Source organism: Lepidochelys kempii, chromosome 2 (assembly GCF_965140285.1).
Source record: "Lepidochelys kempii isolate rLepKem1 chromosome 2, rLepKem1.hap1, whole genome shotgun sequence".
Taxonomy (NCBI): Eukaryota; Metazoa; Chordata; order Testudines; family Cheloniidae; genus Lepidochelys; species Lepidochelys kempii.
In genome coordinates this window covers 270797999-270806599 of record NC_136381.1, presented here as the reverse complement: position 1 = coordinate 270806599, position 8601 = coordinate 270797999, and positions in this window count along the sequence as shown.

Here is an 8601-nt window from a genome sequence, read left to right as displayed (position 1 = left end):
GGATCACTTAGTTGTTTGCTCCACTTCTCTTTATAGTCCACTCTACCTTGGCAATATATTGTTCTGAAACGTAGCTCCAGATACAGGTCCTTCTCCCTGCTGGGTGTGGATGCTGTGCTGCCAGGAGTGGACTCCATACTGTCTTCTCCCGCACTGGAGATTTTTCCAGTGCAAAGGATCTTGTCATGCAACCTCTGATACAACTGAATAGCCCATTGAATTTGCCCACATCTGGGAATTTTTAGGCCTAACACATTTTCCAAGCTAAAGCTGGTTGCAACATTACTGTATCATCTTGGATGGTGCATGGCTTCTGCTGCTGCAGGCAGCCACAATCTGCCCGCTGCTCAAGAGATACCACTCCTGAACCCAGCATTCCCATAGGCTGGGGAAACCCCATTATCTGGCCCACTCCCCGTGCCCATTTTCTTCATCTGTTGCTGGGGCCAGAAACCATTCTTGGTCCTCACAGCTCCCCACTCTGGATCTGAACGGGCTCCCAGCTCCTTCTCCCCTCAGCACCTCAGCTCAGATCAGTGATATAAAAGAGAGGTGAACCCACAGTGCAGGACTCCTCTGTCTATTACCTCTCTGGTGCTTTGACACAAGGAGCTTCGGGACGCCTCCTCCGCCAGCCCCGTGGCAAGGGGACAGCAGCTACCTCTGCGGGGGGCAATCTGCTCTACGGAGGGACACCGCCAAATAAAAATTGCATCTGCTCACTCCAGCTCTGCTGACTATACGACACGTTCTGTGGTGTGAACAGGGGAACAGCATCACCCAGGCAGAGCTTCTGCCAGACACTCGTACAGCATCGCCCTCTGCAGAAAGGAGCAAAGATCGTTTTCCCTGACCCCTGATCAAGAAACCAAAAGTCCTGGCTCCAGACCTGAGCCAGAAACCCACCCCAAACAAAGCACACGTTTTCTCCGCTCTTTCCACATCAGAGACCTGCAAACAGCTTGCCTTTCGCAGGACATAGAGTCCTGGGACTGCAGCCAGGAGTTTTCAAGCAAGTAAGATGGATAGATGAGATGAGGCCAGGCTGTCATCCATAAGCAGCACCCCATCTCCTCCTTTGCACATACAATGCTCAGTGCAGAGACACGCCCCTGGGGTTTCTGGTTTGTGACGTATCCCACAGCATGGCAGCAACTTTGTCTGACACCTCACAAAGCTAGAGAAATAGAAACCAAAAGGGTCTCAACCAATCATGCCGGAACCCGGGGGGCCATGTTGCCCCCCAAACTGCAAGCCTTGGGCAGGTGCGAAGTGGCACCGGTAGGGCCTGCACTCCACAGCGGAGGTGCTGCTCTGCTCCTGCCCAAGGCTTGCAGTTTGGGGGGGGCAACATTCTCCCCTATCCCCCAAATTACACCCTTTCTAAAAAGTGGGGGGCATGACCCCCAGCCTCCCCGGCTGGCACTGGTGGGCCCCCCACCCCCACCACTTCTACAAAGGTTCCAGAATCCTTGGTTTTAGGAGGCTTATTCCTTCACCCTCTCACTTCCCTGGTCCTTCTCGCATGAATGGAGAGCAGCAATCCCTGAAGTCCAAAGGTGCAAACAATCCAATGTTTATTGGGGTGAATTTCCAGCAAGCATGAGTCCAGTTTCCTTCCTTAGTGTCCCCGTTCCCAGCTCTGACCCCACAGAGCCTTACCTGTGTCCCTGTTCCCATTTCCCGCTTTAGCCAAACATGATTCCCATTCCCCCCCCCCCACTTCCTGATTGACTGCGGACTATATAGTAAAACTTGAGTTCTGCTTTGCTATACCTTAACCAATCATTTCCCTGAAATTTAACTAACCAATTGTAACATGATTATTTAACCAATTAGATCCCACACCTTAATTAGTTTACACCCAGCAAAATTAATTACACAGCAGACAGAAACAATCCCAGAAATAGACAGAGATTATACAGACAAACAATAGCAAAGTGGGAACTATAATGACAAAACAATACAGAAGTGACGATTTCCCATCCCAGCTATTGATAGGTGAGTTCTTGCCAGACAGGAGGCTACCAAACTAAGTTTCCTTTTACATCTTCTAGGCACTTCCCTTTCTCTGGAGGCGATAGGCACTATCAGGACAGGATTGTATCCTAAGAGCCCAATAGCACCTGATTTCAATGGGACTAGTTTGGGATGTGAGGAGGGGACCGGTCGCTTCCCAGCTTATGGCTGCCTCTGCTGCTTAGCCAGAGGCCTGAGCCTAAGCACAGGGCCTCCGACTGTCACAGTGAGAGAAGGCCCTTGCACCGGCCGACAGTGATTTTGATTCTTTCTTTTATACCTCTAGAACTAGCCAAGTGATAAGAAGACACCTAAATGCTTACAGTACAGGCCTTTGCAGACAGGCCTGAATATCTAGATCCTAATACTTGGTCTCAACTCAAGCCTTTGCTCGGCATCGGTTACTAGCGGCTGTCAAACAGTCCGTAGCTAATAGTGGGGGGGGGGATTACTAGAGGTACGTTCAGATTTTGACAAACAGCCAATATTGAGGACGCTGAAGCCAGAGAAGGGAATTTGCACTGACCACTGGATCAGCTTTCTCCTGCCCCACAAAGACTCTCCAGCAATGCAGCCTGTAATGGGGGTCTGGCCCTTTAAGGCTAGAGGACGGAGTTACTCATTCCATGTGTCCAGGGAAAAGCGGAAGGAGGCCTGGAAGCAGCCCCTGGGAGAGAGGCCGCTGGTCCTGGGGAAAAGTCTGTGTCTGGGAGATCAAGGTACAGAAAAACCCAGAGCACAGTTCCTGCAAAGGCCTGGGACCACGAACCCTGTAGAGTGGGTGGGGCAAAGCTCCCCCTCTCCCAGCTGCCCCAGGCAGGTGTTTGGGGTAATTGGACACAACTGGGAAGGGTCAAGGAGTGGTCAGGTGATTGGGGCGGGTGACTCAAAAGGAAGCTCCAAGTGGGGGGGCCTCTCACATTCTGGGAATACCCGACATTCCAGTAGTTCTGGGAACGGTGTGTGCCCACCCCCGCCTGGGTGACCCTGCCCCCGCTGGCATGACCTCGCACTCACCATCACACCGCATGGGGGCACCATTTTGAAGAGCTCGCTGCCCCACCCCAGCCGGTGTGACCTCGCCCGCACTGTGCAGGTAAGGTCATGGCAGCAGGGGTGGGGCGGTGTGATCTTCACAATGGCATCCCCTGTCTGGTCCCAGACAAAACCACCTCTGGCTTTGTCTCTGTACCGCACAGGGGACAAACCTCAGAAAAGCAGAACTGGCCAGTTTATAACCAGAGCAATGGCCTGCTTAGCTCCAAGCGCAGTCAGAGAGAGCTGCCGAGCCAGCTGCTGGGGGAGAGAAGTCACCCAGCACAGAGCCTCGGCAAGGAGGACTGGGCAACCCCTATACTTGAGGAGCGAGTTATGGGCCGGGGAGGCAAGAACTTAAAGCCACAGTCCCAGGGAGGGCTGAGATCCTCGACGTGAGGGGTGAGCAAAGGCTGGGGAGGCCAGGACTGAATGCAGAACACACAGCCCCAGCAAGGAGAGCTGTGAAACACCTGAGCCGGAGGGGAGAGTCTAGAAGCTGGGGGGGCCTGGACTGGGAACACACGTGCCCCACGTTGGGGTGGGAGCAGGGGCTGTGCAATCTCTGAAATGAAAAGGGGAGCTCAGTGGTATTGTTTTAAAGACTCTGGGTGTACGTGAATTATTTTGGGACACAGAGGGAAATTGAGGCAGGGTGCCTGGGGGGCCACCCCTGGCCATGTGGGGAGCACCCTGGGATTGCACTTGGCTACACACCCCTTAGTGGAGAAATACAAAGTCAGCAGCTCTCCACCCACAGGACAAAGAGTCGAGGATCTGTTGTATCATTAACAGTGTATGTTAGGCTCTGCAGTTGAGACACTGGCCCTCTGCAACAAGCACCCTGTCACTCTCCGGTTATTGTCCGAGAATCTCTTATTCTTTCATAGTTTCACACGTGGTTGTTTGTACACAGTCTGGCCCAGTGTTAGCAGTGTGCTCTGGCTGCTCTGCACCCTTCTAGTGATGCCACAAACAGCCAAAACATGAGCTCAACCTGCCCGGTAACCTAGGTTCACAGCTGCTGGGCATTGGCAGAACCGTGCCGGGAACATACTGGTGAATATGACCCAATATAGATATCTACTCTTTTCTGTGTGGATGGCGGAGGGATGGGGGGGCATGGATGCAGGATGTTTGGATACCAGGTTATAGAATCATAGAATCATAGACTATCAGGGTTGGAAGGGACCACAGGAGGTCATCTAGTCCAACCCCCTGCTCAGAGCAGGACCAATCCCCAATTAAATCATCCCAGCCAGGGCTTTGTCAAGCCTGACCTTAAAAACCTCTAAGGAAGGAGGTTCCACCGCCTCCCTAGGTAACGCATTCCAGTGTTTCACCACCCTCTTAGTGAAAAAGTTTTTCCTAATATCCAATCTAAACCTCTCCCACTGCAACTTGAGACCATTACTCCTTGTCCTGTCCTCTTCTACCACTGAGAATAGTCGAGAACCATCCTCTCTGGAACCACCTCTCAGGTAGTTGAAAGCAGCTATCAAATCCCCCCTCATTCTTCTCTTCCACAGACTAAACAATCCCAGTTCCCTCAGACTCTCCTCATAAGTCATGTGTTCCAGACCCCTAATCATTTTTGTTGCCCTCCGCTGGACTCTCTCCAATTTATCCACATCCTTCTTGTAGTGTGGGGCCCAAAACTGGACACAGTACTCCAGATGAGGCCTCACCAATGTCGAATAGAGGGGGATGATCACATCCCTCGGTCTGCTGGCTATGCCCCTACTTATACATCCCAAAATGCCATTGGCCTTCTTGGCAACAAGGGCACACTGCTGGCTCATATCCAGCTTCTCGTCCACTGTCACCCCTAGGTCCTTTTCCGCAGAACTGCTGCCGAGCCATTCGGTCCCTAGTCTGTAGCTGTGCATTGGGTTCTTCTGTCCTAAGTGCAGGACCCTGCACTTACCCTTATTGAACCTCATCAGATTTCTTTTGGCCCAATCCTCCAATTTGTCTAGGTCCCTCTGTATCCTATCCCTGCCCTCCAGGGTATCTACCACTCCTCCCAGTTTAGTATCATCTGCAAATTTGCTGAGAGTGCAATCCACACCATCCTCCAGATCATTTATGAAGATATTGAACAAAAGCGGCCCCAGGACCGACCCTTGGGGTACTCCACTTGATACCGGCTGCCAACTAGACATGGAGCCATTGATCACTACCCGTTGAGCCCGACAATCTAGCCAGCTTTCTACCCACCTTATAGTGCATTCATCCAGCCCATACTTCCTTAACTTGCTGACAAGAATACTGTGGGAGACTGTGTCAAAAGCTTTGCTCAAGTCAAGATACAATACATCCACTGCTTTTCCTTCATCCACAGAACCAGTAATCTCATCATAGAAGGCGATTAGATTAATCAGGCATGACCTTCCCTTGGTGAATCCATGCTGACTGTTCCTGATCACTTTCCTCTCCTCTAAGTGCTTCAGGATTGAGTCCTTGAGGACCTGCTCCATGATTTTTCCGGGGACTGAGGTGAGGCTGACTGGCCTGTAGTTCCCAGGATCCTCCTTCTTCCCTTTTTTAAAGATGGGCACTACATTAGCCTTTTTCCAGTCATCTGGGACTTCCCCCGTTCGCCACGAGTTTTCAAAGATAATGGCCAATGGCTCTGCAATCACAGCCGCCAATTCCTTTAGCACTCTCGGATGCAACTCGTCCGGCCCCATGGACTTGTGCATGTCCAGCTTTTCTAAATAGTCCCTAACCACCTCTGTCTCCACAGAGGGCTGGCCACCTACTCCCCATGCTGTGCTGCCCAGCGCAGCAGTCTGGGAGCTGACCTTGTTCGTGAAGACAGAGGTTATCGTCAGTCTCTCACAATGCCGTCTTTCCTCTCTAGCTCACTAGGAAACTTTTTTCCCTCCCTTCCTCTCCGGTGTGGGGCGGCTACAGTGACCCTGCTGCCGCGCCCTGCGAGTGTCAGTCCCTGTAAAGACAGCATGTGACGGAGCAGGAGACAGCATCAGCCCAGGAGCAAGGTGGGCGGAGGGCATGTTCAGCCCCCATCCCTGGCTGAGAGTGGGGCGGAGCCGCTTCTCGTTCGGCTGAAGCCGGACGCTCCATGTCGCTGCTCTGTGCAGCGCGGCAGCTGCCGAGAGAGCCCGGCGGGAGAGGCTGCTGCGGCGGCCCACTCCCTGCCCAGGCGTGGCTGCCAGGGATGGGCTGAGCATGCCCGGGGGGAGCCCAGCTCGCTCAGCCCCTGTCCCAGGCAGCCAGACCCGGTTGGGGGGGCTGCCGTCGCAGCCTCTCCCGCCGGGCTCTCTCAGGCAGCTGCCGCGCTGCACAGAGCAGCGACATGGAGCGTCCTGCGTGAGCAGGGTGACCAGATGTCCCGATTTTACAGGGACAGTGCCAATATTTGGGGCTCTCTCTTATATAGGCTCCTATCACCCCCCACCCCCATCCTGATTTTTCTCACTTGCTGTCTGGTCACCCTGGGCATGAGAAGTGGCTGGTCCCACCCCTTCTGCTCCCTGCCCTGGCTGGCTGCTAGGGACAGGGGCAGAGCATGCTGGGGCCAGGCACGGCCGGAGAAGGAGAGAGCCCCTCTCCCTCTCCCTCTCCCTCGACAGGCTGAGCAGTAAGCTGGAGGGGCACTTGAGCCCACATGCCCCCCGTACGGGTCACTTCTGGGTGGTCATGGCTACTGGTCAGTCAGATACCAGGGCCTAGGGTCAGGACTAGGCTGCCCCCAGTGAAGTAAGGCAGGATAAGTCTGGGAACGAGCAGGAACCGCTCCCACACTGCTGCTGGGCTGAAGAGCCAGTCTGCTGCCTCTTCCAGCCAACCAGGTGGGGTAGCCCATCAGGCAGCCTACTACAGCCCAGCTGTGCTCCTTAGGTTGCCAGGAGACTAGCTTTCCTGCAGGCCCTGATTTCTGCCAGTGTGAACACCTCTGCAGCGGGGGTAGCACGGCCCTGTGAGGACATGGGGGAGCTGTGACTTGCTGGGTGTGTGACAGCAGTCGCAAAGCCTAAACTCTTGAATGCAGACAGGACCGGCTCTAGGCACCAGCAAACCAAGCACATGATTGGGGCAGCACATGTCCAGGGGCAGCCTTCCAGGAGGTTTGGTTTGGTTTGGTTTTTTGCTTGGGGCTGCAAAAATCCTGGAGCCGGCTCTGAATGCAGATAAAGCAAAAGAGAAGAGGAGTGAGCGGCTGGGGAATCTATTTGTTTGTTTTCATATTTAAACAATAATCCTCTCTCCCCACTGCAACCAAAGTCACAGGCTGCACTCTAGACAAGAATTCTGTTAAGCTGCACTTTGTTGGAGACGGTTATCGCTTGTTCCTAAAAAACACGCTGATTATGTTGCTAGCACAGCACAGTGTTCACATGCAGCTCTGTGAAAGGGGGAGCAGGGGACACCTTCCCCCAGGAAGGGGCTTGAAAATACCTGTTAGCTGGAGCAAACGAGTCATTCCAAAAGGCCAAAAAGGTGGGGGGGGGGGGGGGGGCTATAGCAGGGTGGCTACCCCACTCCTAAAATAGCCCTGGAGAGGGCTGTGGCTGGGGAGGGCTGATTGGGGAAGCAGCCGCAGCTGGGCCACGTCTCAATCAGGCCCCAGCTGGCCTGTATAAAAAGGCTGGGAGAGAGTAGGGCCTGCCTGCCTGCCAGACAGACAGGGTACTGAGGGTGGTGCCGTGCTGGGGAAGGAGCAGGTTGAGCGGGGGCGCTCTAGGCTGGCAACTCCCCAGGCTGTAGGGTCTGGTCCAAGGCCCATAGAGGTACTAGGAGGCAGAGGAAGGCAACAGGTCCGAACCCCCTTGCTTATGATGAGTGGCCTTTACACGGCAGTCTGCCCCAGGGCGTGGGGGCTTGGTGATGACTGGCAGTAGCCCAGACTGAGGCAAGGTGGGGATAGTGGGTTGGGGGTTCCCCAGGAAGGGGAGACCCAGAGGCAGAGTGTGGGAGTACTGCCAGGGGGCAGCACCCCAGAGAAAGGGGCACCGGGGTCGGTGAGGGACACGGGGGCCAGAGCTGTGGCGGATCACTGGTCTGCAGAGAGTGGTCCATGCTGGAAAAGAGCTAATTCCCAATGACCAGCAGGAGGCGCTGCAGGGGTGAGGCGCCGCACGCTTGCAGGGGCTCTTTACAAGCATTTTATAAGCCCTAGTGACAAGTCAGATGTGGGAGAGAGGATTTAGTAAGAGAGGAGATGGTTCTATCTGAGCCAGGGAAATAATTCCCGCACACGCACCCTTCAATAGGGTGCCCCCACAAGAGACGCTTCAAGCCTAAAGGAACAGAGAGAAGATAGAAAAAGGGAACGGTGGGTGGGTGAGAAAGGTGCTCCTTGCCTGATGCAGTGGTAAGTGAGCAAGTGTTGATTATTGTCAGATTCAGGTTAGAATTATGGCTCTTTCCTCCAGCAGGCAGTTCTTGGCCTATCTGAGATCTGGCTAGAAAAGTGGATCAGAGACAAAGTCCAGATGTCAGATGAAGTTTCCTCTTCTCTCCAGCAGAGACAGTGTCTCTAGAACAGACTATGATACTTTGTTAAATTCTAAGGAACAC